At 34.8% G+C, this 22,324-nt stretch overlaps 1 pseudogene across 1 annotated transcript; it reads left to right on the top strand.

Moving 5' to 3' along the window:
• The first annotated feature begins 865 nt into the window (after nucleotides 1–865).
• LOC308506006 (protein N-terminal asparagine amidohydrolase-like) lies at nucleotides 866–14,200 on the top strand (annotated as a pseudogene). The gene is made up of 2 exons: nucleotides 866–914; nucleotides 13,263–14,200. The product of its transcript is annotated as a protein N-terminal asparagine amidohydrolase-like (transcript).
• The last annotated feature ends 8,124 nt before the right edge of the window (nucleotides 14,201–22,324 follow it).

Raw genomic sequence — 22,324 nt, 5'->3', positions numbered from 1 at the left:
TTTAATTATTTGACCTCCTATGACATTCATATTCTTTTTATGATTATACTTCAGAGGTTTAATTTCACTCTTCTATCATATAGATGAAGAAATTTAATTGAAAATAGATATCCCCACCCACCCACCCACCCAACCACCTCTAATAGCAGAGCTGGGTCTGGAATCCTGTTTTCTTGATAATATATAATATTCATCCCTTCATTCCATTTTGAGTGTTCCAGGCCCTGGGCTGTGTGTTGGGGAAATGAAGAAAGCCCTGTCTCTGGCCCACCCTTATTTGGAAGGGAAAATAGACAATGCTTATACCTTTCTGAGGGAATTGATGACACTTTTTTTTTTTTAACAGAACAGCGATCTTTTATTGTTTTACACTTATCATGCCATGAATTCATAGGAAATGGGTTCTAGAAGCTCAGGCTCCTTTTCATTGGTTCTCACAAAGTGTGCTTCTCTGGGTGGAACACACTAGCACTTCAGCTAAACCCAGGTACCTTTCTCTTTGGTTTCCTTCTTTTTTTGATCATTTTCCTTCACACATTTCAGGAAGCTGCGTATTTCTGCTCTTAACGTGCTTAATATGCTCAATACAAACATTAATTCTCTTGGCAAGAATCTCGCCCTTAACTTGTTTGTTTACAACAATGCCAACCAACTACATGCTGGGTAACACTGTGGACTCTTCCAGTTTTGCCATGGGAACATTTGCGGGGCATTCCTTTTTGAATAGTGTTCATTCCCTGGATGTCTACAATATCACCTTTCTTTTAACTTCAAATGTATGTGACCAGAGAAACAACTCCATGCTTTCTAAAAGGCCTAGAGAACATAGAGCAGGTGTGTCTCTGCTTTCCCTTTGTTGGTCATTATGGTGAATTACTGGAAGGTGGAATTTCCAGCTGAAAAGAAGCTCAAAGGTATTTTTTGAGATACACACTACACGTTAGTAAGATAGTTATCCAGGTCTGGGAAGTGGTTTATAACAGAGTAAAATTATAAAGGCATATTTTTGGGGTAAAAGTTTAGAGATTCAGATTTTTCCCCCCAGTAATAAGCTGCTGTCAAACATTCACTACATCTTCATTTAAGCTCCACCAAGGCAGGGGCTATTTTATGCCCATCCATTTCTGTGTCAATGCTTGCCATGGAATAGGTTCTCAACAAAAATGTGTGGGATGAATTATTGTATAAATAGTGTTTTCTTGGAAGCTGTGGTTAATTGAAGAATCTCTCCGAACACGATGAGGATGTTATGAAGACTATGTCTCCTTTCCTCCTACCCTCTGGTCAAGAGTGATTACCTTTATGAAATGCTTATCAGCTACCTTTTGTGATTTTGTTTTGCTACCATTTTCTTTGGTATATTGAAAAACCTGAAGAGACTGCTTGCTTAATGGACCTTGAAATACAATAGAGTTCATTTGTGTATGTTTTGCTCTTTCCAACTAGATTTCTTAAAGTGCAAATTTATAAAAGCGGGTTTGTGACTTATCCTTTTGATTCGCTATTTTATTTGGACAATGATGAGATTTTTAAAACACATAGAATGTTTAAGATATAACCAAATTGAAATTCCTTTTCAAATGAAAGTGAATGTGTATTTCTATTATTTGTAAGAGGTAATGTATTAAGTCTGAAAATGTGGAAATAATACTTATATGAAGAAGCTCTTAGTCATACATTTGAAATTGATTAATAGACTGCTCCTAAATTATAAAGTCACTATAAAGCCACTGACTATATACTTTTAAAAAAAATATTTTTATTAAAATGTAGCTAACATACAATATTATATTAGTTTCAGGTGTACACCATAGTTATTCAACATTTATACACCTAAAGAAGTGATCACCATGATAAATCCATCAACCATCTGACACTGTACAACACCATCAAAATATTATTGACTATATTCCCTATACTGTACATTACATCCCCATGACTTATTTGTTTTCTACCTGGAAATTTGAACCACTTATACCTCTTCAACTTTCCCCCCCTTTTAAAATTTTTCAATTAGTTACATTAAATATTATTTTATATTAATTTCAGGTGTACAGCATAGTGTTAGATATTTATATCATTTAAGAAGTGATCCCCCTGACTAGTCTAGTACCCACCTGGTACTATACATAGTTATTGCCATATTATTGACTATATTCCCTATGCTTTACTTTACAGCCCCATTTTATAACTAACAATTTGTACTTCTTAATTCCTTCACCTTTTTCACCTTACCCCCCAAACCACTTACCATCACCCCAATAAATCTAGTACCCATCTGACACCATACATAGTTATTGTAATATTGACTATATTCTTTATGCTATACCCTACATCCCCCTGTATGCTTTTCAAATAACCTGTTAAGTCAATAAATTCTGTGAAAAAATAAACTTAATAGCCAAACCATTTATGGGCAGTAATGTAGACTAAATTACTGGTTTTATTGCCATGCAGAGATACAAGTGTTTAATTTGGTGATTAGATTTAATTAGGTGATTATGTGCTGATCACCTGCTAATGCATTTTATTTTGAATTATTGAATACATTTAGTTGCTATAATTGAATCTTATGAATAGAAAGTAAAACTTAGCCAAATGTAAAATAATCTGGATGGTTTGTGTGTGTGGATATGTGTTTTTTATTTATTTTAAAAATTGTTTGTTTTTGATATTTTTATTAGTCCCTTAATTTTCCACAGATATTTGTAGAACACATGCTATGTACTAAACATTGGGTTTACCACTATTCCCCTAAGGATATTACAAGGATATTCCTAATATTCCCCTAAGGATATTAGGTGTCAAACATCTAAACAGGCAATTATAATGCAATGAGATAGAGCAGGTCAGAAAGCACAAGGAAAGGGCAATTAACCCCACTTTGGGAGGTCAAGGAAGGTTTACTTCCTGGAAGGAGGGACATCTAAGGTGAGTCCTGGAGGATAAGTCAAGTTTGCCAGGACACCGGAGGAGGAGGAACTGGCTTATCACAAAGGCTTAGAGAGCCTACAGGGGAGCTGTAAGTCATTCAATATGAATGGAGTAGAGAGATCAAAGAGGGGGGGAAGGGGAGTTGAGGCTCTATAAGTGGGTTTCAAGTATTTTTGTCTCAAATCGAAACCATGTTAACTGAATTTAGAAACAGAGGTCATATTTAACCTTGAAGAAAGCTTTTTAATGGGAGGGGTGGCAGTGAGTACCAGACTGCAGCGGGTTGAAGAGTGAATAATGAATGATAGAGACAGTGGTTGCTGTCAGGAAGTTAATTCAATTTATGAAACATTTAAAGTTTGTATGTCATTAAACATATAGGATTAGTATGGAATTATAAGTTGGCTACAATAACAGGTGATAGATTTACTATCATATACCTCTCTTATTGTATGCTAATTTTATTTTCCAAGAGTATCCTGAAGAAAATAATGTTAGGTGATAAAAATGTTTCCTCCAAAAAGAAGTTATCTTTTTATGATCAAGGCTATTGTCTTCTACTTAAGAATTATGGTGTATTTGAGATTTGATAAATTTCTACAAAGTTCTGTCTCCTAAGTGACTAATTGAGACAACTTAAAGTAGTTACAGTAATTGCTATAAACAAAGCAGGTCACAGAACATAATTTTTGAAAATTGTTTATTCATTTCATACCAGAATTCTTGACATAAAAAAATACAGGTTATAGGATTTCTTTGGTTCTTTTATACATGAAAAATTATTTGATTAGCAAAAATTCTTTCACGTTACTATGCAAAACAGCCTACTTGTACTGTATGTACCATCTTGCCTACCTTTCAGAACAAATTAGTTCTTTTTCAGGGTGAAAGAATTAAAAATGAGAATGATAGATGATGCTTCTGATGTTAGAACTGCTATCAGGGGTGGATTTACCATGAAGGTAATGAAACTTCAGAGCCTCTTCACTTGCATGGCCTTCTACCTAGTTTTGTATTTCTAATTTCTAAGGCCTTGTATCTAATTTTGTATTCATAATTTCATATTCTTTTTCTTAAAGAGGGCCCCCAAATTGTATATGTTCCAAACCAACAAAAACTGTGTCTGCCCTATAATAGATTTCTCTATAATAAATAATCCCTAGGTAAAGAATTTCATGGTAAGTATTTGAAGCTTCTAATTTGAACTTTAACAAGTTTTGAAGAAATAAACTACCAAAGAAAGAAGCACACATTTAAATTTTAAAGACGTTAATGAGTAGAGAATATTATTGAAAACCAGCAAGCAAAAAATTCCTGTAATTATGTAATTATAGAGAGGGTGCCAAAAAAATGTATACACATTTTAAGAAAGGAAAAAAAAACTGTATTAAAATTGTAATACTCAATATATACCAATAACAAAAGATGAATACGAGTTTGACTTCTGCAATTATAAGAGGTGCTCAGAGTGGTTACCATCAGCATAATTTTAATAGTTTTTTCCTTTCTTAAAATGTGTGTACATTTTTTTGGCAACCTCTATTTTATCTATGTGTAGCTTTGTGATCTAGAAAGAGGCCACAATTTTTGAGGCTTACTATGAGTTAGGCTTAAATTAATCTTTACAGCAATGCTATGAGGTATTACTTCCTGCATTGTACAGGCGAGGAAGCTGAGGCCTAGATTGCTGAGACTGAAGAAAATCTGGGCTTGCCTGTTAAGGATTAAGGATGCATTTAATTTTACCTTGTATTGTTCAGATAGATGGTCAATACACCCTGTGCAAGTTTGAGTTTGTCTGTTTGATACCTGAACAAACTTAACTTTTCACAGAGAAATACATCTAAAGGCAAATGCCCTTGGTTATAAGGGAAATATTAGGATCCATGGCTGGTTTAGGGCACATCTACGACAACACAGGAAATGGGACCCTAAGCACTTCAAGAGTGAGTCTGTCTGTGGCCTCATTAGCATATATGAATGATGGCTTATTACTTTAGCGTATTTTAGGTAGCTCTCCTAGCTAAGGTGTTTTATTGATTTTCCACCCAGGAGAGCATTAAACCACTCAAAATCTGGTTGTCTATAATCAGTATCTTATTATAATAAAACATTTGAATGGCTATCAGGAAATTGGCTTTTTAATAAAAGAAAGGTAAAGTTGTGTAGTCTTTGGACAAAATAAAATGAAAGAGATAGATCTAAATTAACTATGGCCATGGGAAAAAAGAAATATTCAATAAAAACATTCAATAAAAATCCTCTTGAATAATTTCTTATATGACCCAGAAACCTGTTGTCATGCATACAGCCTAAGATTTATATTGTCACTAAAATACTCAGCATGCATGGGGCTTGTGGTAGATATAATCAGAGTCAGGAATTTCATCTATTCTAAAGCCATCCATGAGTAGCTAATAGACAAAGACTTACTACATCTTCCCATTTTCTTTTTTTACCCAGCTGTGAAAGCATTTATGTTACCCAAATGGATTCATGTTATTCCACACAATCAAGAGTATGTTTAATTGAATCCTCCTGTGGTAATTGTGTTTTTAGGCTGGTCCCCGGTCTTAAAATTTCTTTCTAGAAGCTGGGAAAGGGTTTAATTGTTTATTTCAGGCTTTCCCCTGACTATTAATGCCTCCCTTAATTTTCCTCCACTCCAGTAATATATATATATACATACATATATATATATATATATATATATATATATATATATATATACATATATATATATATATATATATATATATATATATTTAGAAGAGCACCTGGTATGTCAAGCATAGTTTATTTTCTGTTTCAAATTTGAAATCTTAATTTTAGAAAAAATAAAAAGCCAACAGCTGGGATCCAGCAGAATCTACTTAGTTTCAGTAAATTTTTCTTTTAAGTAGCTGTAGTTGATTTTGTTTTGTTTTCCTATTCTTTTCTGATTGTAAAATTTTCTTCAAAAGTTTGGTAGGAAAGGGGGTATAACAAGTGAATTTTTGAGGGCTCTTATCAATGTATAGTATTACTGTATAATGTTTTTTAAGGTCTCTATATTTGGTATATTACAAAAAAACACACCAAACCAAAAATAAACCCTGCTGTTAAAAATTTACCAAATAATTTTATAGCTGAAAGAGTTGCTTCTGAATGTTATGTTTAACCTAAATAGTTGACAGATTTATCCTTCCAATAACCTCCTACCCCTGCCCCTCTAACCCCCTACCTACTAATTTTGTCTTATTTAGTCATGAATAAATAACATTTATGGTTACAGTTTGTGATGGCCCTTGGGAACTGTGAGATGCTCTCAACTGGAATTTAAATTTCTACAAGCAGTAATCCAATTTGTCAGATTTTGGGATCTTAGCCATGTATACTTAACATTATTCAATCACCAGAGTCATATCTCGAGGAAAGAACAGGTCTTGCTACATAAATTCAGTCTTGAATGAAAGCCAGCATGAGTCAAACAGACACAACTAATTGGGTATTCACTGTAAAGAACATTTGTTAGCAAGTTGTGGCATAATTGTTCATTATCTCATAGAAAACTCTTAACTCTATTGGGAAAATATTCTACTATGAAAATATAAAATATATGACTTGGAGGTACTTATTGGAAGGCACTCATTGGGAGGTTTAAACCAGGCTTTAAATGTAACAGAAATCTTGGACTTTTGATAGTAGGGCATCAAATTTGAAATGAAATTTAAAATACTAGGACTGATCAAGTTTGTCTTCTAATTATAGCATGGTTTAGTGTTTAATGAAAACTTACTAGCACTTGTATGAAAGTTAGAACTGGACGATTTTACTTGGATTTTAAGCCACCTGTATTCCTGAATTTTTAACCCTCTTATTTCCTCTTTTTATACATGCATGATTATTTAGAGAAAGGGTTAAAATCAGGATTGGTCTTTAATTTCTACAGTGTTTGCAGGGTTCTAGGAGAAGTGCCACGTTAGTAGGCTGCTCTTTGGATTGAATACTTTTTCTCCAGGCAAGAGGGACCCTGTAACCACGGGAATGAAGTGTATGCTATAATTCTTAGTCATTTGTTGATGTAGGCTAAATTCCAAACAATGAACTGGAGGTGAAAGTCCCTAGGTCCTATTACTAATCCCCACGGTCTCTTAGGTTCCCTTTGTTTTTCTTCTCATTATATTAACTGTGTAATGTCAGGGGATACATCAAACTCCATAATGGAAGCACAATGTATAAACAATTTATAACTTAAAACATTCCTCATCTTATAAGTATGGTTCTCTTATTAATGTATACCATCATTGAAATCCAGATAACTTTTTAAAAATGTTTAGATTTCTATAGATTTTCTACTTTTTCCCCTGGTATTGGATTTTAATTTGTATGACTTTCTTACTCTGTTGTATTAAACTATAGCCACAATAGGGCATTTAAAAATCATTTCACTAGTGACTTCTGTTGTTAAATGGCCTTGTGTTGAATTCCACAGTTGGATTCCTTTCCTTCCCTCCCTCTCCCCTTCCGCTCCCCTTCCTCCCTCCTTCCTCGCCTTCCTTCCTTGCTTTCCTTCCTTCCTTCCTTTTTTCCTTCCTTCCTTCCCTACTTCTTGAATCTCAACATCTTCCTTTGAAAACTGCCACATTCACCATAAAGAAAAAATGTGGTTTAAAAAGTTGTAATGGTACTGTTTACATACACTATTATTTTTCTAAGTACTATGTTTAAATTTTTTTCTTTTAAAATTATTCATTATGCATGATTATTATAGGAAATAAGAAAATAAAGACAAGCGAAAAGACAAAATCACCTAAAATCCTACCATCCAGACATTATGAGTGTTAACATTTTCATTTTGATAATATCTATCATTTAATATCTCTCTATTTACACACACAAACACACACACATATATTTATATGCATTATATTTATAATTAAATGGGGTTATTTTATGTCCACTTATATTGCCACTGTTTTTTTTCCCCCACATAATGTTATTATCAACACATTTCCCTGTCCATGATTAGGTATCTATGCTATCATCTAATAGTTGCTTAATGTGATATTGTATATGTTGCTATACAGTATTCAGCCAATCCCTAAGTCTTGGACATGCAAATTGTTTCCAAGTTTTCCAATCAGTGTCCTTATACATGAATCTTTTGCATTTGACTGTTCATTTCCTTAGGATGAATTTCTAGATGCATAATTCCTAGGTTAAATGGTAAACACACATTAAAACTTTTGATATCTGTTGCCAAATTGTTCCCCAGAAATATTATATCAATATGTAGTCCCTCCTCCTAAATGTGAGTGATTTTTTTTATCCCATACTATCCTTTTCTTTTTAATCTTTACCATTCTCACAGTTGAAAATGACATCACATGGTTACTCTGATTTCTATTTTATTATTAGTGATGTTGAATGCTTTTTTTATATATACAGAGGGTGTCAAAGAAATGTATACACATTTTAAGAAAGGAAAAAACTGTATTAACTGTAATACTCAATATATACTAATAAAAGATGAATACAAATCACATTTGACTTCTTCAATTACAAAAGGTGCTCAATGTGGTTACCATCAGCATCCAGACACTTCTGATTATGGTGAACTACTGCTTGAGCATAGATAACATTTCTTAAAATGTGTATTCATTTTTTTGGCACCTCCAGTATACTCATACATCTATAATTTTTTAAATGGATTGTCTATTTCAGTGTTTAGCCTATCTTGGTATTAAATCTATTTGTAGAATTTAAAAAATGTAGTAACTCTTTGTCTATTACCGTGTTTCCCCAAAAATAAGATCTAGCTGGACCATGAACTCTAATGTGTCTTTTGGAGCAAAAATTAATATAAGACCCGGTCATATTTTAATATAATATAGGATAGGGTTTTATATAATATAATATATAAGAAAGGGTTTTATATAATATGATATAACATAACATAACATAACATATACAAATATAATAATACCGGGTGTTATATTAATTTTTGCTCCAAAAGGCGCATTAGCACTAGGTCTGGCTAGGTCTTATTTTCGGGGAAACATGATAGATAGGATAAAAGATTTTTTTACTTTGTTACATGCCTTTAATATTTGTGATATTTTTGATATATAGTGTAAACCTTTAAGGTTTATTTTAAAAATTAAACACATTGTACAAATGAACACAAAAACTACATATATATATGTTTGAATAATAATAATCATTAAGCAAGTAACCTTAAATACACATCCCAGTTTAAGAATAGCACATTGCCAAAGCGTTGAAGTTTGTATGAGTTCCTATGATATCACATTTCCTTTCCTCTTGAGAAGCAACCAATTTCCTTAATTTTGGTCTTCTTTTCTTTATAGCTTTATCACATATGGAAAATTCTTAGACAATATATTATTTAATTTTGTATATTTTTGAGCTGTGTATAAATAGAATCATACTTTATGAATTCTTTTGTGACTTCCTTTTTTTCTTTAAACTAAACATTATGCATTGAGAATCATCATTGTTGAAACACCCTTTTAAATGCATGTATGGTATTCTACTATATGACCATATCAGAATTTATTTATTCATCTGTCGTTTCCAGTTTTTTGCTATTATAAAAAAATGCTACCATAAACCTTCTTGTACATATCTCTTGGTGCTTGTATGCAAAAAGTGTATTCTTAATATTACAATTGCTGGGTTGTAGGGTAAGCATATTTTCTGCTATAAGAGGGGTAGTGGATGGGGGAAAGGGGGTTGTCACTGTGTGAGGGATATAAATGATAAATGTCTTACTATTACATTGTTTTGTGCACCTGAAACTAATAAAAAAATGTTAAAAAAATGTAAGCCATCTGCTATTTAAAAAGCCAAATTGTTTTCCACAGGGCTTATACCATTTTATATTCCCATCAATAATGTTTAAAAGCTTCTATTATTGCACATTATTGTAATATTATTACTTTTTATGTTATCAGGCTTTAAAAATCACTGGTGGCTGTAAAATGGTACCTTATTGTTTTATTTTGCATTTGTCTGATTACTGATGAGGTGAACAGTTTTTTCATAAGTTTATTGGTCATTTGTGGATGCTCCTCTGAAGAAAGCCTTTTCATGTCTTTTTACTACTTTTCTATTAGCTTGTCTTTCCTCCCTCCCTCCCTCCCTCCCTCCCTCCCTCCCTCCCTCCCTCCCTCCCTCCCTCTCTCCCTCCCTCCCTCCTTCCCTCCCTCTCTTCCTCCCTCCCTCCTTCCTTCCTTCCTTCCTCCCTCCTTCCCTCCATCCCTCTCTCCTTCCCTTCCTTCCTCCCTTTCTTTTTTTTATTGCAAGGTATTCTTTATATATTCTGTATAGTGATCTTAGGTCAGTTTTGTGTATTGCAGTGCCTTCTCTCAATTTGTGACTCCTTCCCCGCACTTCCCTTTATGGTAATATCTGAAATTGATTTTTGTGAATGCTTTCATATGCTGTGGTAGGTTGTATTATTGGTCCCAATTCTTTACCCATCCCTGTATCCCCTTCGGTATGTGACTTCAAACTCCTCCTACAAAGTTAGATGCTATTTCCCCAGCTCTTGACTTGGGATGAGTCGTATGGCTTGTTTTGGCCAACAGAGTGGAGAATGGACATTAGTCCCAAGCATAGGTCTTAAGAGGTCTTGTGCATTTTTGCTTCTCCCATTGCTATGAGAAGAACATGTCTGAGCTAGTCCGCTAGTCTCAAGAGAAGGGGAGCTACCTCAGCCAAGCTTCATGAGCTGGCTGCTCAGCCAAGCATCATGAGCTGAGCCCAGTGGATTTCAATTGAATCCCAAATGACTCATAGACTTTTTAGTGATAATAAACCATTGCTGCTTTAATCCACTGAGTTTGAGGTGATTTATTCTATAACAATAATTAATTGATGCAAATGCTAATCTAATTTCATTTTTTTTTCTGTATGAAAACTAATCGTCGCTTATCTTATATAATAATGTCTCTAGTCTTTTGGTTTTCTCTGGGTTAATATTTACCTAGTATGTTCTTTTTCCAACCTTTCACTTTCAACCTATTTTGTGGTCCTTACGTGTTAGGTATATCTTTTGTTTGTTTTTTTTTTTTTTTAATTCCAGTCTGACAATTTTGTTCTATGAAGGAGTTTAATCATTTCATTTATAGTGATTATTATTGCTTTTGAATTCATCTCTACCATCTTAACTTTCATTTTCTCTGTCTTTTTCTATATTTTTTTTCTCCCTTTTTGTTTTCTTTTGGATTGGTTTGTTATTATGCTATTTTATTCATTCTACTTTTTCTAGTTTTTGATTATACATACTCTTTCCATTAATTTTGTGGTTGTCTTAAAATTTGTAGCATGCACATTTAACTTAAAAATCTTCTAAGGTAGTTACTTCTTCACCCTCTTAAATAATATAAAGACCTTAGAACACTTTAACTTTGGTAACCATATTTTGTACTATACTTATTTTTGTTCTATCATTTTTAAAAGGCCACAAGTTAGACATTGTTATCATTGACTGCAGTCAATATTTATTACATTTGCCAACATGTTTACTATATTTTCTCTCAGTATTTCAGATCTTCCTTTGGAGTTTTGTCCTAGAGTGTTTCATTTAGAACTTCCTTTAGTAAACCTCTTTTGGTGGTAAACTTTCTCCATTTTTGTTTGTCTGAAAATGTCTTCATCATACTTACCATGAAAGATGCTTTTGTTAGGTATATAATTCCTGGCTGAGAGTTACTATCAGTTGGCATGTTGAAGATATTATTCCATAATCTTCTGGCTCTCATGGTTACCCTCAAGATATCAGCAAATTGTTCATTTGTAGATATCCCTCTTTTTTCTCTGGCTTCCTTTAAGACCTCTTTAATTCAGGTATGCTGCAGTTTTTCATGATGTTTCTAGGTAAGGATTTATTTTCATTTGCCCCTTTTGGTATTGTTGTAATTCCTGAATCTGAGGATTTATGTCTTTCCACACTTCTAGCAAATTCTCTTGCATCTCTTCATTCTTTTTATTATCTTCTTTTGGCTGTCCTATTAAACATATCTCTGTCTACTGTCTCCTCCAAGTCTCTTGACCTCTTTTTTATATGTCAATCTTTGATTCTCTTTGCTGCATATATGTACTCAGATTTATCTTCTGGTTCACTGGTTCTCTCTTCAGCTCTATCTACCATGTTTTCATTCAGGATGACATCCCCTGAACATAAACCCCAATGCATCTTTTGGAGCAAATCTTAATATAAGACCCGGTCTTGTTTTGGGGGAAACATGGTAATATGATGATTAACCTGACATTAAGTTTCTAATCTTAATTATTATAGTTTTCATTCTTAGAAGTAATATTTTATTTCTTTAATCCTGTCCATTTTTATAGTCTCCTATTCATAATTTCAATACTTGTTTTCTTTAAACACATTAATCTCACATATTTTTTATTCAATATCTGATCATTCTAATGCCAGCAATTTCTGTAGCCTGATTGAATTACTTGGTTATTCTGTTGACTCTTGTTCATGGTGGCTTTGTTCCTGATGTGTTTTGTGATTTTTATTTGTGAGCTCACAAATAAAATGCTATCTGTGGGAATGTTATCTGTGGGAAGTCTATGAGGCATGGGTAAAGGTTATCTTCTATAGAGAGAATTTTCATTTGCTTCTGCAAGCCAATTGGGGCACTACAAAATCAAGAGCTACTTTTATCTACTTTAATCTGTTTGGGTTTTTTACCCCCTCAGGCTGCATAGAAACCATTGAGTTCTGTTACTAAAGCAAATGAAAGTTGACTTGAAGTTATGAGTTTTCTTGAATTCTCTTCTTTTTTCTTTTATTCAGACTCCATAATCCAGAGCACCACCCTCTGTGGGGCAGGAGGATTTTTGTTTTGTTTTGTTTGTTTGTTTGCTTTTGCAGTTTGCCTTTTTCACTTACAATGTCTCCTCTTATAACATCAGTTTTGTGGAAGCATCTTAATCTTAATTTCTGCTTTAAATTGATCCTGTCTCCTGTTTCTCATTAAAATTGAAATCTCCAAACTGCCAGAAATCAGCAACTATAACCAATATGCGCCCAGGCAACTGTGCATTTTAGTACTTGATTATCTTTCTGGAGTCCATCTTTTACGTTATTTTTGCGTCTGAAGAATTCCCTTATTTTCTTGCCATCTACACTATACTGCTAAAAGGTTTTTAAAAGTGTTTTGTTCAGAATTTTCAGGTATCCTGTGCAGAAATATTATTTGGTGTACACCACATTTCTGGAATTATACATCTAGAAATTTAAAATTTTGATGTAGTCAAATCTATCAGCATTTCCTTGTATAGTTTTGTTTTGGTGTTAAACTTAGGACACCCTGCTTCACTTCAAGAATGTTCAGGGGGACATGAGCAGCCGGCGAATGGGGATTCCCTGTCCAGGGCCATCCTGGGCGGCTCCCTCGGTAATTTCAGTGGTGGTCCAGGGGCTGTTAGTGTGGCTGCCACAGTCCACCGGGGACCTCCTCCGAGCCCACCCACTTCCGGAGGCTCCATTTCCATTCTAGGTTCTGGTGATGCTACACGTTTCACGTTGTGATCCTGAGGCACACAAGTAATGGGGCTACCTGCTTGACACATTGTGATGGAACCAACACCAAATCTGGGGTCCCCTTGATCACTAACTCCATAAAATCCTTTTCTGACCACACTCTGTGGAAGGCTGGAAGTGTACCTCGTGGGCGGCTTCTGTGGTGATAGGCGGTTGTCACAAAAACTTACTCATCAACTTCTTAGAGAATTTGACAGTCAAAAAGGTGACATTCACTTAGTGACATTATGTGTGACAGAATTAAATGACCAGGAAGAAAATGAAAACCACTTTCCAATAATTTATGGCGTTGCTATCCACATGAAAACTGCCGAGATTTACAGAGCCTCCTTCCAGGATCGCAGTCCAGGGGACGAGCTACGCGCTGCTCGAGCTTTAACAGGAAGACCGATGATTAGTATTTACGATTCAAGGACAGGACAACTCTGTACTGGACTCTATTCCTGGATGCCATCTCCACATGGGGATGACTGGTTGCAGCAAGATGATAAGGAAATACTAGAGAACCTTTTCTCTTCACCTCTAGCTGAGCCCTCCCACTTTGTTGAACACATTAGATCTACCTTGATGGTTTTTTACAAATACCCATCTCCAACAAACAAGTTGTTTCCTGGAATAAAGCTCTACTCTACAAGAAAAGAAAAAACAAACAAACAAACAAACAATGAAGATGGCTATGGGAAAAGATCTCTTCTCTAGGAAGCTGAATAGGAATAACCAAAGAAAGCAACTTTTTGGCAAGACACGAGACCATTGGTGGGGGTTGGACAGAACATGAGTTTGAATTTGGAATCTATATCTACTGAGTCTTAGGCTCTCCTTCTTTACTCAGTGTCTTTCAAATGACTCAAAATAAAATCTTGGCAAAGGCGAAAAAAATATTCACATATCTACATATATTTTCATTTTGTAATTTTATGTTTTAAATATTTAAATATATAATTCATTTAGAATTTATCTTGAAACATGAGAAGTAGAAATCTAATTTTCTTTTTTTTTCCTCAGATAGTTAAGTTGTTGTCCCAACATCTAGGTAATTTGTCAAAAAATAAAAAGATGAACTAATAAAGGCTGAAGTTATTATCACCAATGAAAATGGTTGTATTTGAATAGAAGTTATAATCATAGTTATTAGCTGCAAATATGGAAAAAATATGAAAATGGGTGGTTTTGTGTTTTAAAAGTATCTTAATTTCCTTTGTACTCTTGGAAAGAAGAGGAGTTTTAATTCCTTGGTTTCATTTGCCAGCGCCTACTGTGGAAGATATCTTTTTGCTTAAAAATTCCCAGAATACTCAAAAATAGGGTATTCAAACAGGAAACCCTGGGGAGCTAGAAATTTTGCTGACCTCATGTATATATTCTGTTTTTCTAAAAGCAGAATCTTGCATATATTGAATTCCTCATTGTGACACAATTATTGGTGGTCTAGTAGAGGATTCGGAACAGAAACACATTAATTTGGAAGGCAAAAATGAAACTTTATTTCCCCAAGGATATATACTACAAGGATGGAGAGAGGGTTGCATGTATAATTTCTATGGGAGAGTATTAGGCTCTTCTTTATAGATTGAAGAAGAGCTTTCTAGTCAAGCTTCCCTGTATCTGTAGAGTCATTTCCATGCAAACTAGAAATTTGCTGCCTGAGAATTAAAATTAAACTTCAAATTGTAACTCGTAGCTTTATGTCCACAGACCTATGTGGGAATAATAATGCAAATAACATAAGATTTGCAGTATGGACACAATCACAATCACTCACATTTATTTGTCAACCCTTCAAAATTCCATGATGGGTGTTGTGTAGGATAAGAAGAGACTCTTCCTCTTATTTATTAATCCTCACTTACTTATTATGTAAGAGAATAGGTTATTTTTATTAATAGAACATGTAAATTATTAGTTACAGTTTATTAAAAAGTCCAATAATACAATACATGTGAAAGTAAAAGTATGCAGAAGAGATTTGCCTCTTTTTGGCACTTCCAGATTTTATACTGTTTTCCTCTTAACATCAGAGTATCTACTGTGGTTATAGATAAACAAGGCAGTTAGAGTTGGAATCAAAATAACCTATTTGATGTGTTGGAAGTGGCTATATGAGCTACATTTCTGAAAACTTGGTCCTTGTTATTTTTTTCCTTATGAAAAAGAAGTTACACAATTCTAAGCAACATTTGTGACATATTTCATATGCTCACAGTAAATGAAACACAGCATTAGGAACGTAGTAGGCATTCAATAAACACCTGTAAATTAAATGAAAAGAGAACATAAGACAACATCACCCTGTTTATTTTCACTTTCTGGTTGGTTGCATTCTAGATAAATGACAATTTATTGTAGAGAGAGAAGCAGGACATTTTGGAATCTAGGAAAGACGTGGAAAGGGAGGTTGTCAAGCAGGTCAGGAAATTTGAACCTGTTGTCGAGCATTCTGAATATTTTTCTTGTTAAATATTATGAGATGCTTACCCATAATTAATTTTAGTTTTTTTTTTATGTGAGCTTGAGTTTAAACTTTGGGTAATTTCTTGATGAGTGCTTTTCTTTTTTTTTTTAAATTTAACATCAGATTTTTAATGGTTTGCATTTTGTTTCACAACAGTTGCCCAAAATATTCTTGAAAAAGGAGAGCTGTGTTCACCTTTAATACTTAAAAATCACTTGGAGGAAGTTCAATTGAACATGAGTATGTGTTTGCAAGGAAGTAAAACATAACCAGAATGAGTAACCTCTGTTCTCTGAGGCTTATTAAGCATATCATTTATGCTTGAAATAACAGTGAATTTATTTGTTTTAATGTCCAAAAACTTTGACCCAGGAGTTGAAAGGAGCTAGCTGACCAACACAGTAAAAATAACAGCAAACTTACTTTTTAACTGAGATGATATTTAATTTTATGTCTCTTCATCACTGAACATGCTAAAAACAGTTTGAAATAATTTTCTAGTGTTAGAAACACATTTGAAATGTCTACTCTGATAATATGAGGTATAAGTCCACCAAATTATCTGAATAACCCAAGTCTCAAAACCTACCCAGGAGATAAAGGAGAATTATTTTTTTTAGTTTAAATTATCCAAACTGCTTATCTTTAAAATCCCGTGACACTCAGTAATTGCTCAGTTTTCATGAGATCCCTGCTGCCTTGTGGACAGAGGTATATTAATAAAATGAAAGGAGTTAAGGAACTAGTATGCCAGGAACAAGCACTGAAAGGCTCATTTTACTTTAAAAATGTTGTTGTTAAATTAGAGATGATACATTATAATTTAGTTAAACTTAAACAAATCCTGATTAATCTCCTCATATATCTATATTTTGTTGATAACTCCTGAGAGATTTTGCTCCGTCGTTTTCCATTTTCTCTAATGGAATGGTTTGGTCTTAGCTTAATTTGATGTTCACTCCCAGGCCACTAATAAAGACAGGCCTCTTTCCCAAATGACTTTTTTTTTTTTAATTTTCTCTCTAGAAAAATGCTGATGACAACATCTTTTGTTAATACCCTTTATACTAAGCCTTCTCAATTGAATATGGTAACAGTTAATTATTTAATATTTAATAAATAATTTTGGGTCAAACAAGGACTTTTGCCCTCCTACCAGTCATTTTGTAGCTGTAAGTGTACCCTAGAAAACACAATAGAGAATATGAAACTCACACATTTAGTTGAGTTGTTTCTTTTACACTCAGAGTTTGATTATAGAGAAAGTGACATTGATAAAATGGCCTTTTAATAATTAAACACTTGTTTTGTCCTTGGGACTGTGCCATATATACATTGTGGGGTATAAAATATTAAGATGTGATTACTGCCACCAACTTACTTATAGTATGGATGAGGTGATCATACTTACATATGAGCATTCAGTAATTAAACAGCAACATAAGATAGTGTATGACTAAATGTCCAAATAAGCAGTATGAACAGCAAGTACTATAAGAGCTCCTAATAGGAATTAAGTAGTATTAGAGGACATTTGATTTAACCAGTGGAGTCACCTCTTACTTGGGTGTTAGGTGCTAAAGCTAATCAATACATAATATGAAAACTATTTAAGTCCATTTCCTTGAAAGTCTCTTAAATTGCCCATAGCTTTCAGTATATATAGTCACAAAAAAATATGTGCTACATTGGATAATGACATACACTCTCTCTCTCAGCAAGTCAGTACAGGTTATGTTTCCTTTGCTGTACAAACAGATAACTGAAGAACCTGGCTCAGATTCATCTTCAAACCCATCAATCAGCCTCAGAATCATGAGCTGCTTATACTATGAGAGGTGCATGGGAAGTGGGCCTGACTGACTGGCCTTCCCTCTCTTCTTTGAGAGAACAGTGGGCAGAATTATCCACACTCTACAGTTTTTCTCTCACCTTTTCATTTCTAATAAGCCTGTAGAAGTGACCTTACATAAGTTAAATATATATATGACATGTTCTACCACATATACGTTACATGTACTCTTGCCTTCTCTTTATATGCGCAATAGATAGTATATTCTGACTTGTTTTATTTGGCTGCATTTAATATTTATGTGGCATGCTTAGCTTAGCGTATTATTTTCCCATGATTATTTTTATAAGATCGAAGCTCTTTTATTCAGAACTTTTGTATTCTCTATCGTTTTCCTATATCTTCCTTCTTATCATTTTAGTTTAATAGGGAAAAAATACACTCTGTCTTTTTCTAAGCTAAAACCACCACCTGTTCTGGGTGCCACCCACTGCTTCTCATTTCCTCTAAAATCCAATCCTCTTAAAGATTTACCAATCAGCAAATATTAAGGAACACCTACTTTGATGCAAGTAATTAGACTAAGCTTTAGAAAAGAAGCTTTGAAGTGTATCAGAAAGGAAAATGGAAACAATCAGTAGCTCAAAGCATCATATTGTAAATGCCACGTTGGTGACACAGAAGGTAATTGGTGTGGCCATTCAGAGGAGGGAGACACTCATGGCCTGGAGTGACTGGCTCAAAAAAGTCTGGGGAAGGGCCAGGAACTAAGTCAAGCCTGGAAACTTGGGTAGGATTCTGATAAGCAAAGGGAAGGATGGGTGCATTCATGATACCATTCATTCAGACTGGGATAAATGAGTATTACCTGGTCCTGGTCTTCTGTGAGCTCATGATCTATTGACGGAGACAGACAGCTAAAAAGATAAATTTCAGCACAGTGTGGTAACTATGTTCATATAGGGATTAGAAGAAAGTTCTGTGGGGACTCTTGGAATCCAGAGACTCTTGGATTTTGATCAGAGGTAGGAAAGGAGAGGTCATTTGAACTTCACTTTAGAGGTAGGTAGGGGCTTGCCAGGGCACAGAAGGGAGAAAGGCACAATAGATCAAAGAAAGCACGCCTTCTAGGCAAGGATCTGGAAAAGGAAAGATGCCCCCCATGGCATCGACAGAGAGCTGGGGTTTAGGAAGGGTGGTGCATGGGGAAGCAGGTTGTGAAATGTCTTTTATGACTATCGGAGGAGTTGTAATTCATCTTGTAGGAAAAAGGGACTCAAAAGAGTATTGTAAGTCACAGCATGACATTATCAGATTTGGTTTCTTACAAAATGCATTAACCCTAGTGGCAGGGAGACCAGCTGAGATTGAAAACTACACGAGGACAAGGTTGTGCTTAATCCCTCTTGGTATGCCCAGCACCATCACGTAGTAGGTGCTCTATAATATTTTACTTAATTAAACCTTGTTGTTGCCTGAATTGTCTAAGGAAAGGTTGAGAACCCAGACTGAGGCCTTAGCAGTAGAGGTGGAAAGAAGAGAAATAATCTGAGTGAGTTTTGTGAGATAGTATCCCACACAAGTGTATTTCAGACAACAGTGTTTATTATCTGATTAGATGTAGTGGAAGGTGATTAGGAAGAACAGAAAGTTGAAGATAATACTAAGGCATTTCACTTGGGAGACAAGATGGATTTATTATGAATTAAAATAGAGACCACAGGAGACACAACGGGCTCTCTTTTTGAAGAGGACATGTTTTGTTTCAAGGGCTTGTGGATTTCTTGCTCAACTATGTCCAATGGACAACAGGAAATATGAGTCTAGAGAGTAAAGATTGAGACTGGGGATACAGATTTCAGAGTCACGAGCAAAGAGTAGATGGATTGGGGGGTAAATGACACCACACTGGAATGGCTGCTGTCCGAGGAATGGATGAGGATTTTACCAGGTTGAGTAGTGTCCACTCCCCAAATTCATGACAACCTGGAACCTCAGAATATAACCTTATTTGGAAATAAGGTCTTTGAAAATGTAATTAAAGTTAAGATGTAATCCTACTGGATTAGGGTGGGCCCAGGTGTCCTTCTAAGAAGAGAATATAAAAAACACAGACAGCCAAGAAGGCCATGTGAAGACAGAGGCAGAGATTGGAGTTACACATACATATAACTGGGGTTGCCAAGAAAATGTATACACATTTTAAGAGGTATTATCTATGTATTGCTTTTGAAGTTGAATTGAATTATGTAGCAATGTGTAGCAGGACATTCACTCAAAAGATGGCATTAATCAAATGAATGGTAGCGTCATTCATTATATTACTATTTTAATACAGTTTTTTCCTTTATTAAAATGTGTATACATTTTTTTTGGCACCATCTGTATGTGGTATATATACCAAGGAATACCAAGGATTGCCATGTACACCCAGAAGCTAGGAAGAGTTAAGGAAGGACCTCTGTAGAGACTTCACAGGGAGCAATACCCCGGTGGCACCTTGATTTCACACTTTGAGTTTCCAGAATTGTGAAAGAAGATATTTATGGTATTTTAGGCTACCCAGTTTGTGGCACTGTTATTGCAGTCCCAGGAGACTCATACAGGGACCGTGGAAGGACCTTGCTCAAGGGTAGCAGAGGAGGACAGATGAAAGAGGTAGACCAGTTCCAGAGGGAGGGAAGAGCCTTGTGAGCACAGGTGTGGAGGAGTCGCACAAGCATGGTTCCATCGGAAGAGATGATTTGTGTCAAGGGATGGTTTACAGATAGGGTCCCAAAGTCACTTAGGAACAGTGTGAGGTTCACTTCTGTGCCAGAAGCAGACATGTGGCTAACCTCTGACTTTTGGGGCAAGGCAGGGCACAGTATGGTTCTGAACTATTTCCACATCTTGAATCTTCTGTTTCTGTGCTGGCCTTTCCTCCTCTTGCCACCAAATTCACACTGGTCTTCACTATTTTGTAAAGGATAAGACAAGTGACCCTGGGTCTAATCTGCTGTCACTTCTCAACTCCCTTTGTACCCACTGCCTCCATTTCCTCACCTACTCATCCTCTGGAATTTGATTTCTCTCCTTAGTTTCCTGTTAGCCTTGAACTTGTTACATTCAGTGCCCTTTCCTCTCTCTTCGTTTTCCTTGACCTCACTGCATCTCTGTAACATTAACATTTCTGATCTTTTCTTCCTTGTTGAAAGTTTGTCTTCCTATGAATTCTCTGCTGCTATATTATTCCAGTTCTTAAATTACATCTCGGTCTCACCAGGGTTCATTCTTCCTGCTGCTGCATAATATGGACTAGATGATTCTCTTGGTTTGACTATGACTGCTGTGATTTTCTTCCTCCCTCCCCCAGTCAGTTTATATAAGTATTCATTGAATGAATTAATTCAATATGTGTTAATGCCATCAAAATGCCTTCCTCACATCTGACCTCCCTCAGGCCTAATCTAATTTTGGTCAGGAATATTGAGCATTAATTGTAATCTGTGTCACATTAGAATTCCTCTTATTTTATTTAAAATGTTTCCTTAAGGAACTCTTTGAAGAAAATTTGGAAAATATAGAAAATGTTAAAGAAAATATTTACCTAATATTTCCTTTCATTTTTCATATGTAGGGATTTGTTGTTCATTTTATAAGCATAGTTAAAAGCAAATGTTACATATAAATGTGTGTATCTATAACATATATGATATGTTTGTCTTCTGCTTTTTAATTTAGCATAATATAAACATTTTCATGTTATTATCAAAGCTCATAAATATTTCGCATGGGTGCATAATATTCTGTTGAGAGTTTATATTCATTTTTTTTCTTAACCATTTTCCTATGTTCAACATATGAGGTCAGACAATTAAGTTAACAAACTCATCCTAGAATAAGTGCTACATACTTCACTGCTGAATATCACTATGGTCATCTTCAAAGTACTCCCCTTGGGAAACTATGCACAAATGCCAGCACCTAGTCCACCCTTCAAAGCAATTGGGAACTCTTTTTCTGGAATGGCCATCAGAGCTGTCATCCTATTACCCTTCATGTCCTGAATGTCATCGAAATATCTTTCTTTCAATAGTTCCTTTATCTTTGGGTAAAGAAAAAAGTCATTGGGGGCCAGATCAGGTGAGTAGGGAGGGTGCTCCAATACAGTTTGTTTACTGGCTAAAAACTCCCTCACAGACAGTGCCGTGTGAGCTGGTGCATTGTTGTGATGCGAGAGCCATGAATTATTGGTGTCAGGTTTAACTTTTTCATGCCGCCTTTTCAGCATTTCCAAATAGTAAACTTGGTTAACTGTTTGTCCAGTTGGTACAAATTCATAATGAATAATCCTTCTGATATCAAAAAAAAGGTTAGCAACATCATTGCAATAAAGTTCGCGAACTTAATTATTAGACCTCATATAAATTATTTTTATGCTTCTCCATTATAAATCATTCTGCAATAGATATCTTTGAGCATAAAGCTTAATGTTACTCTAGGCTTTTCTTTCTTTCTTCTTTTTTTTTCTTTAAATAACTTTCCTAAGATGGACTTATTGGGTCCAGGGTATAAACATTTAAAACTTTAATATAAA

Source organism: Rhinolophus hipposideros, assembly GCF_964194185.1.
Source record: "Rhinolophus hipposideros genome assembly, chromosome: 12".
Lineage (NCBI taxonomy): Eukaryota > Metazoa > Chordata > Mammalia > Chiroptera > Rhinolophidae > Rhinolophus > Rhinolophus hipposideros.
Note: the sequence above shows the minus strand (reverse complement) of the source record. Positions and strands in the feature narration are given on the sequence as shown.